Source organism: Manis pentadactyla, chromosome 16 (assembly GCF_030020395.1).
Source record: "Manis pentadactyla isolate mManPen7 chromosome 16, mManPen7.hap1, whole genome shotgun sequence".
In the NCBI taxonomy this organism is placed as follows: Eukaryota; Metazoa; Chordata; class Mammalia; order Pholidota; family Manidae; genus Manis; species Manis pentadactyla.
The window spans coordinates 35953652-35964019 of NC_080034.1; positions in this window are offsets into that span (position 1 = coordinate 35953652).

A 10368-nucleotide genomic window follows, 5' to 3' on the forward strand; every position below is an offset into this window, starting at 1 on the left:
GGTCCTCTTAGTTTGGGGAAAGGAAATCCTAGGGCAAAATACCTCTAAAAATCGAAATCAGTCAAAGAGAGAAATAAAGTTTAAAATCTGTTTATTGCTCACAAACTCCAGTCGGGTCCCCTCTGTTTTTCCGAAGCAAAACCGGCCCTCCCCCTCACCTCTCAGGTACAAATAAGCCCTCCGTTGCCCAGGTAATTACCCATTGATATGGAGATGAACCTCTCTCCACCCCTGAGGAATGATGCAAATGTACTAAAGCCGTACTTCCTTCCACCTCTGAACGCCTATTGATATGCAGATGTCTAAAGCCAGGCGAGATACTCGGGAAATGTTACAATTTTGCCCACAGGTCTTAATCCGACAGTATTTGTGGCCTTACAAGAAGAGGAAGACGTCTCTGTCTCTACAACCTCTCCATCCGCGAACCCACACACACTTCCAGGAAAGGCCATGTGAGGATAAGTGGCCATCCACAAGCCAGGAAGAGAGGCCTCATCAGAAATGGAGCCCTGCCACACTTTGATCTGGGACTTCAAGCCTCCAGAACTGTGAGAAATAAATTTCTGTTGTTTTTAAGCCTCCCAGTCAGTGGAATTTTGTAATGGCAGCCTGAGCAGACCAATTCACCATTATTTTAAAACATCAGGATCCAGTAAGGTCCACATGTTATAGTGACGTGATTGGATTCATCCTTAAATGCCATTTCTTCCTGGATGGCCTCCGAGGCCCTGGGAGGCCCCCCTCCTTGATGCTCCTTAAGTCCGAGGAGAGGAAACCCCGGGGCAAAATACCTCTAAAAACCGAAATCAGTCAAAGGGAGAAATAAAGTTTAAAATCTATCTATTGCTTACAAACTGCAGTCTGGGGCCACTTCTCTCTCCTGCTCCGGCAGAAGCAAAACAGGCCCTTCCCTCACCTCTCAGGTACAGATAGGCCCTCCTTGCCCAGGTAATTACCCATTGATACGGAGATGAACCTCTCTCCACCCCTGAGGAAAGACACAAATGCACTAAAGCCGTACTTTTTCCACCTCTGAATGCCTATTGATATGTAGACGTACTAAAGCCAGGCGAGATATTCTGGAAATATTACAATTTTACACACAGGCTCCTTCCCCTTGCCTGCAGTCCCCTGTTTCTTCTGCCTCCCACCAGCCCACGCTGGCTCCCGCACGCAGGGCCTGGGCATAGGCATTATTATCTGGCTGCTCCAAGCCCAGTCCAGGATGAACACAGACTAGGAAGGAGAGCACATCTGGGTGTCCAGGAACAGGGGAATGGAAGGACATGGGTCTGAGGGGACCTCCGGAGCCTGGCCCTGGCAAGCTTTGTCTGCTGAGCTGAGGTGCTTGCGAAATAAGGGGAGTGGGTACAGGATTTTAAGAGGAGGAACTTCTGATCTGATGGGCATGAACACATCTCCGCTGAGGGGGCGAATTCTCCATTTTGGGGCCTTGGCATAGATAAGCCTCATGGAATCTCTCGGTTTCTCTGCTTTCAAGCACTAAGGAGGCTGGAAAAAGCTCAGGTCCCTGCAGCCGGGACGGGGGGAAGAGGGAGGGAGGGAGGGGCATCTAAGCAGGGACTGAGGGACCGGGCAGCCACATGGCTGGCTGGAGAGAAGCTCTCCCATGCAGTGGCGGCTTTGTGTGCAGATTGGGGCACCCAGAAGGCCTCTCTCTGGCAGCCTTGGGATGGCATGGGGCATTCGGGGCTGCCACAGAAGTGTCAGAAAATGGGAGCTAGATGTTGCATGCACGTGTGTGGGTAGTTTGTATGTATATATAATATGCACATGTGTGCATGTATTTGTGTGATGTGTAGTGTGTAGTATATCAGGTGTCTGGTGTGTATGTGGCATGTGTGGTGTGTACATATGTGTATAAATGGTACGCATATGTATGTGGTGTGTGTGTGTGTGTGTGTAGAGAGAATCTCCATGGGGTTGTGAGGGTGTAGCTTTTTCAGGGGAGAGTGAGGACTACCCAGAGGAGCATTTATCCCCAGTAAGCCAAGGCACAGGAGGGGACAGGCCGACATGTTCCCAAGGCTCCCCCTTCCCCCCAACCCGGCCCCCAGTCTCAGCCAAGCACAGCACCTGCGAGAGCTAACGGCCTGTGACAGACGGACCTCTGAGCGCCACGACAGGCTCCAGGGAAGAAGCAGGCAGCCAGCTGAAACCTGTTCCTGCAGCTGGGGCAGCCCTCCCACCCCTCCCCAGGGCTGCCTCACAGCCCCCACTCCCCCTGAGCCCCCCACCCCTCTACTGGCCTTCAGGAGGTCCTGGTTGGGGGCTGTCTGGGTGGCATGTGGCGGGCACAGGCCATACCGCCTGTGCCCATGGGAGGGCTGAGGCTGCATCTCTAGTCCCTGACTAGGAGAGAGGCAGCTGAAAAAATAACTTCCCTCCGTAGACCAGTTGGGCTTGTCACCTCCCCAAAAGCCAGAATTTTCCCACTCTGTCCCTTGCTGGAAACCCCACCATTTTCTGAGGCTTTCTTCTGAGAGGGCTTGGTGCTGCATGCCCCTTTAGTGGGTGTGGGTGCCAGGCCTCAGGTGACCATCTGCCTTCCTGCTGTTCACCTTTTCCAGGAAGATTCCTGATTTGGGCTGCTGTGTACCCCTGCCCTTTGTGGTCTGGGCATTTCTAAGTTTTATTGTCAGTCTGAGGGATGTAATTATTCAGAGCCATTCAGTACTGTGAGGTGAGGAACAGAGGGGGGCCAAACCAAGCTCCCTAATGTGTGCTAGCCAAGGGCTGGCTGCCAGGTGGAGAGGCTGCTCTGAGGGTGCAGAGATGGCTGAAACACAAAGACAGCGGACGTGTGTCAGCCTTGACGTGGGTGGCCTGGAGGACGTCAGGGAAGAACATAAACAGCTCTTTCTTCTTAGGCGTGTGAATGATTTAGTTTCAAAGTTGGCATTCTCAGGGATTGGGTAAGGCTTGTGCCAGGCCCTGGCACCCACCTCACTATTCAGGAAGGACTCGAGGTCACCAGAGGCAGAAAGCAGGTGGGGCTCAGTGTGCAGGAGGCATGAGATATGCTCCGGGGAGGTTGGAAGGGGCAGAGGGGGAATTGTGTTTCTGGGGGAGGAGAGGGGAGAAGGCAGAGCCAGGGCTGGGGTCTGGGCAGGAAGGCGCCAGAAGGCAGGCAGCAAGGCCAGGCCAGAGCCCAGGAATGGTGCCAGGCCATGCCTGAGGAGGTACCCAGAGTGCAAGCACATGGCCAGCATGTGGGCCTTCCCCCCGGGTCAGGCTCCTTTTATCTCCAAATAGCTGTGGGCCTTTCTCAGGACTGCTGGGCTCCCCCCAAGTAGCTCACTGAGAAACACGAGCAGTTTGGAGAGAGTTCACAGGTTTCCAAGTAGAGAAAGAGAACAAATTGTGCCTGCACAGCCAGCTGCCTCGCCCACTAGTGACTTTGCTCACAGGATTCACTTGCCAACCTGAGCTACCTCTTCCCGTCCTCCTGCCCAAGAGCAGGAGCTCCTCTCTGCCTGTGACTCCACCACTAATGCACCTGTTCTGCTCCTAAGCTCCTCTTCACGTGTTTCCGGGAGAGCTGCTCTAAAACCGGTCACACTGAAGCTCACCAAAATCCACTTCTGCTGTCAAAGAGCTACCTGATTCCCTTTCTCCCTTTCCTTCTTTCCTTTCAACAAATAGTCCCTGTGCTAGGAACTTGGGAAAATACGACAAACGATGCTCTTAATTCTTACCTGAGGACTAACAAGGACTTTACAAGACCCTGAGAGGATAGGACCTTGGCTTCTTTGTCCCTGTGTCCCCAGAAGTTAGTACAGTGCCTGTCACATAGTAGGCCCTCCACAAATCCTGTCTGAGTAGGGAGCTGGACACATAGGAAGGGCTGTGGAGAGTGCGGGGTTCTCTTTTCCCCAACTTCTGCCTCTCTGAGTCTGGCTTTTGGTCTCCCCCGCCACACTGCCTGCCTTGACCAGGTTCTGTTAAGCCCTTGCCCTGCGTCCCCTTCCTCCCTGGGGTCTTTCTTGTGCACATTAGTTTTCCTCCCATCCCAGGGCTCAGGGCTCTGATGTGAGGGAGCCACTGCTCTCCCATTCCCTGTCCCCCACTGGATAGGAAAGAAAGCGCCTGGCATGTGGTAGATGCTCAATAAATATCAGCTGAATGACCACTACTCCTGCCTCAGTTTCCCCACTCTTTTCAAAGGCCACCTTCCTCTGGCCTACATTAGGGATTTATCTAGTTGTCTCACTGGGTGTTATAGCCAAGGACCAAATTCCCTGAACTCATTTCCACAACTCTCCCCTCTCTCTCTCTCTGCTCTGGGCACTTGGCCTCCTCTCTGCTCTCCAACCTGACAGACTCCGACCTCGGGGCCTTTGCGCTTGCCATTCCGCCTATCTAGAACTCTATTCCACCAGACAGCTGCATGGCTCACTCTCTTGCCTCCTTCAAATCCTTGCTTAAATGTCACCTCACCAAGGCCTTTGCTTACCCCCACGTACTCCCCAAATTGCAACACCACCACATACTCCCAGCACTCCCCCTCGCTTTATTTTTCTCATTTACTTCTTATATATTGATTTCTTTATTATGTTTATTGTCTGTCTTCCTCACCAGAATGTCAACTCCATGAAGACAGGCATTTTTGTCTATTTTGCTTACTGTTATAGCCCCAGCATCTATACTAGTGCCTGGCATGTGGTAGATGCTCAATAATTATCAGTTAAAAGAACCAAAGGGAATTTTTGCTTTCTGTTTCTCCTGAGCTCTCATGGGGCAGAAGCTCCAGGGTGCCCACCTTCACTGTGAGCCAAAGTTGATCCTGCCTCTGGCTCCTGCTGGAACCCCAGTCTGTCTCTCAGACAAGCTGTAGCTGGCGTGGGGGTGAGCAAGCCACGCCTCCCTCACTGCCGTGCTGCTTGATTAGAGGCTGGAATGGGAATTACAGCCTGCCCTTGTAAGAGAATTTCATGCTGCATGTGATTTTCACCCAATCCAAGGTACCTTAAATAGTGCCTTCCTGGGGAAAAAAAAAAAAGCTGCACACTAAAATCATTTCTAGAGCTTCTCTAAAACATTTTAATTTTCAGACTCCATCCCCAGAGATTCTCAGTCAACCATCTGGGCTGGGGGCTGGGCTTTCTTTAACTCCCTTAGTGATTCTAATGTTCATCTAGGATTGAGAGTCAGGGGTTCAGGCAATGTCCTAGCCAGCCTCTGGTGTCCCAGGGTGTCCTAAGTCCTGTTGCGCATCCGGAGTGAGCATGGGTGCCCCAAGAGGCCAAATCCAGTTCCTCCAACTAGGGGCTAGTGGGTGTGCATGGACATCCTTCAGCTCACCCAGCAGGTAACTGTCCACACACACAACACCCCTGAAGCTGGGAAGTAAAGGCTTGGTGCAGTGGTGTGCCGGAGTCAGCTCCTACCGGCTTGCAGAAGTCAGCTATGCACATCTCTTCCCAACGCCACACTCAGTGACATGACATCAGCAGCTTGAAGTCAGCCATGGTAAGAGTATTTCCTCCACATGAATCATCAGGTGCTACAAATGAGATTTTTTTCCCCTAGAGAGACAGTTATTAAGCATACCAGCACCTCTGCATATAAGCATTAAGGCTGGCAATGGCTGGTAGGGAAGCAATGGAGAAGGAAGGAGTTTCGTTTTCTACTTATGTAAGAATTCACATGAATGTGTGCAGCAAACATTTTGACAGCACCTTTAGAGCCCCTAGATAGCCACTAACAGGAAACAGCAAGGATCTTAGTCCTGGGATGTTTTTTTCCTTAGTTAAGGAATAATGGCCATACAATAAAATCCCCGGATTGTCAGAGTACAGTTTAGTGAGCTTTGGCTAGTGTATCCACTCAGTAACCACACTTCCCCCAGAAAGTTCCTCTTGCTATTTCCCCCATCATAGGCAACCACTGTTCTGATTTTTATCCTCACAGATTAATTTTAGAACATTATACAAATGGAACCGTACAGCAGGTCCTCTTGTATGTCCGGATTATTTCACATAGAGCAATGCTTTTGAGGCTCATCCATGCTGTTGCCCATATTGACAGCTCACTCCTTTTCAGTGCTGAATAGTCTCCCATTGATTATCATCTCTATCCCCAAACTCACCCAGACACTGGACAAGGGCCCATTCATGACTGATTTTTACTGGCTGCTGCAGAAGAAAACTGCTTCCCACCTTTTAGGACAAACAGACCTTGGGTGCGAGAGTCTTAGTAAGAAACACTTTCTCCACCAAGAGAAAAATGACAGAGCAGAACACAAACCAGGCAATTGACCACGTGACACCAGGTGAGTGCTGCACATGGAGGCCCCATGTCTCCTCCTCACTCTTGTAAGCTTCTTCCCAAGCCGTGGGGCCTCTCAGTCCTCAAGTGCTCTTCCACGTTTCTCTCGGAAGCCTAAGTGATTCTTCATGTCTATTCATTTCTGGGGACCTGAACAGAATCCATGCCAGATTCCCTGAGATGATAACAGTTACCAGGTACCTTCTTTTAGCACCTTGGGACAAGAGGGGTTTCCTGAATTGAGTGGCTCGAATTTGGCACAGTACTCTGCTCCCTTAATTCAGAGAGTCCTCTGGGGCAGGAATTGGTGGGTTGTCACCAGCTAGTGAGGAGCCCCCATTACTTCTTGGGCAGAAGCAGTTCCACACTAGCAAGGTAACCTGTCTTGTACAGAAACTGGTTGGATTGTACAAATAAAGCACTACCCACAAAGAAGGGAGTGATGGGAGGCTGGGAAAATATTCAAAGCAACAGAGAAAATTGTCAGATCCAAGATGAGGCTTTCCTTCTGCACGTTTTGGCACTAGTAACAGCCAACATTTATTGAGTGGTGGCTCTGCCACTCTGTCACATTCCTTATCCCCAGTTCTTATCACACACCAGGGGAAACTGATGCTCAGAGAAGCTCACGGGCACACAGCAATGCCAGGATTCAGAGCCAGACACCTTTGACTCCAGATCGCCCATTTCCTTCAGGTGGTAGGCTGTTTCTAAGAAGTCAGCAACTGCGGAGCCCCCGAGGCTGAAGGTGGTCTATAGAGTGTAATCTCAGGGGGGAGTGAAGACCCTTTAAGGAGGTGAGAAGGTATGAAGTGGAGGAGGAATACCGGAGTGAGTCTGGCATTAGGCTGTCCCTCTGGCTCACATGGGCATGGTGTCTGCCTCGGGAGCCATTAGTAGATGTGGGCTGCCAGGGAGCATGTCGTGGCTGCTGAAATCTTGCTCTCTTCACAAACCATGGATCTAACAGGCCTTCATGTCAGCAGCACCCTTGAAGTGACTGGCCTGTCTGAGGGCAGATGCTGGAGGCCTAGTGTCATTGCACAAAACAGGTTACCTTGCTAGTGGGGAACTGCTTCTAGTGTCATTGCTCCAGACACCTGTCCATTCTCTGTCTGACCTCTGGTTAAGATTGTGGCACGTCACATTCAGGCAGATCTGGATCTGAATCCTGGCTATGCCTCTAGTTAGCTGTTTGATACTGGGAAAGTTACTTAACCTCTCTGGGTCTCTGTTTCTTCACCTGTGGAGTGAGGATAGCCATTGCAACCCTGGCCTCATAGTGTAATAATAAATGGAGTTAATGCCTGTAAAGGCAGTAGCAACCGCATTAACCCTACCCAGGGATTCAGGACAGAAGGCAGGTCAGTGCTCCCACCACCTGCCCCACACTCCAGGCAAGCAGGTGAACAGAAGCAGCAGCCTTTGGTCTCAGAACTAATAAACAGGGAGCTTAGCTCCAGACAAGCCCATCTTCTTTACACCAATCTTCTTCTCATCCTCTCTGACACCTGGTGTGCCTGAACTTTCATGTTGACCTTGGCATTCCCTCAGATTCACTCCTGACCTGGTTAATATGATGTCGACCTGGTTGCAGTTGTGGGTACTTAACCATTTTGTATTCTCTTTTCATTGTAATGTTAGCTCCCAACAGGATTCCAGGGATTGGTGATCTATATACTTGGTACTTCTCAAGGTCTATGAGAGTCTTATTTCCTGTTAATTTTCTGCTATTTGTTTGATCTACTTTGGGCATATGCATCTGCACAAACTTTTCATTCTGTACGTGGTGCTGCCATAAACAACTTGTCACAATTTTAAAAGTATTTTTGCTTATTCATTTATTTTCTAAGAACCATGTAGTAGGTTCTTATCATGCATCAGGGACTGTGCCAGCCATGAACTGGGCAGTCTCTGCTCTCAAGGAACTTGCAGTCTAACGAGGGAGAGTGAGAAGAAAGCAGGCAGCACAGAGCAGTGTTGTTAAGGGCTGTGGGGTGATAACTGCAGAGGGTAATGTGACCACGGTGGGGCACTAACCCCAGCTCAGAGCTAACTGCTCTATGCCTCTAAGCACAGATTGCTCGGTTACTTCGCAGAGGGACAGCTAAGCAAGTTTCTTTCATTCAATCATTTCAGAAAGTATACTTTTCATTTCTAGATTTCACTTCATCTGTTTGATTCATTTTCAAATATACCTGTTCTTCTTTCACAATGCCCTTTCCTTTTCTTTAGTATTTTCGATTCTTTATCTTTGCCTTCATTTGAAAACTAGGTTTTCCCCCTTAACGTTTCTTTCAGGCTGCCCTATTCCATCAAATTCCTGGAAGAATTAATCCCCCAATTTGCCCGGTCACTCTCATAATGGAATCTTTTTGAGTGGTTTGTACTTTCTTTTTATTGTGAGGATTTTTTTTCTTCCTCTTGGTGTCCCTGGAACCCTGGGTTGTGGAAATACAGCTTTGGTGATCCCACATTTGCTTCTGCTCTGTTTCCTAGGGGTTTAACTGCTTTAATTGACCTATTTTTTAAAACTTTCTATCTCAATGAAATTGTTCAATCACTTAAAATCAATGCACCGAACACTTACTGTATATGCACATCTCACCGTATTTGGTGCTGAGAAGATACAAAATAACAAGACAACACAGTGCCTTACATGGAACTACAGTCTGAAAGGACCAAATAAACACAAAAAGGTGACCATGTAAAGCAGAGTGAAATGCCCACGATGAACACAGTCAAGCTCAGAAGGAGTAACAGCCGAAAAACAGGGAAGAGAAAAATAGAGAGGAAAAACCCAGAGGAGAAGGTTTGTGTGAGAAAGTTTCAGAAGGAAGGTGAGGTAAACCCTCATCCCCAACCCCAAAACTGGAAACCTGACTTCTGGGTAGAAACTTATTATGGTGCTTTAATGTTAGATGAGGCAGTGGATGAATTTGACTTTAAGGTCCCAGTTAAGAAAGCTAAATCAGAATCCAGGCAAAAGGAAATCCTTCAAGTGTCCTGGGGGCAGGAGGTGAGTTTGATGAAGAAAGTTGTGTTGGAAGGAGGCAACAGAGTAACTTGAAAGGGCTAGCAGGCTTTGTAGTGATTCAGAACAGAACAAACCTGGGTTAGGGAGGCCAAGGAGAGGGAGACAGGCAGGGAGGGAGGAAGACCAGCAGGGCAAAGTGTATAGAATATTTGTCGTCAGGAGTGGCAAGGAGGGAGGTGGATTTTTAGGGGGCAATGCAGGATGGGAATCAATCGGGAAGGGCAGACTGCAGGAAACCTGGACTAAGTGGTCAGAAGGCAGATGTCTATTCTGAACAACTTTCTCACAAGGAACACAGGATAAGCAGGGGTAAAGGGACCAGGCCCCCCATTGCTTCATCCCTGCAGACTCTAGAATACTCGATGATTCCTTTCCTTACTGTTTTAACAGAAACTTTTCTTTAGTACCCGCACAAACAGCAGGGCACTTATTCTAGGCGTTAGTGGGTGGGCACATTTACAAACAAATACAGCACTAGCTGTAACAAATTTTTTCCTCACAGGATTGCTGGTTCATACACTTGAATTAACACGTTGCAAAGCACTTTAAAAAGAGGCACATAGTAAGTGCGATTTAAGGGTCAGTTCTTATTACTCATTTTCATTAACGAAGATTAGACTTTTGGTGCCTAGCACAGGGCCTAAATATGCTCACACTGAGTGATTAAACCCTCATCCTCTAGTGAGGGAGATTGGCAAATACCTTACGACCAAACCCATTTTCTAACCGTAGGCTCTCAGGGAGGTTCGCGAAGGTTCAACTGCAAAGGAGGGTGACCACAGCCGCTGAGGGGCGACTGGATTTGGTCTGGTGAGGAGAGGAAAAGGGTAAGACACAACTGGAGACCGCGGAAGGGCTCAGCTCGCCGCCTGAGATCCAGGCCGCAAAGGGGCGGGCACAGACCTGCAGAGAAAAACTCCCCAGGCCGGGGAGGGGGCTTGGAAGCGCCTCGGCCCATACTGGGGGCATCTGGCTTGCAGAGCCACCGAGCCCTGCCCGGACGCTCTCGTGGACTCCCGGAGGAACGCCCGGCCTGCAGC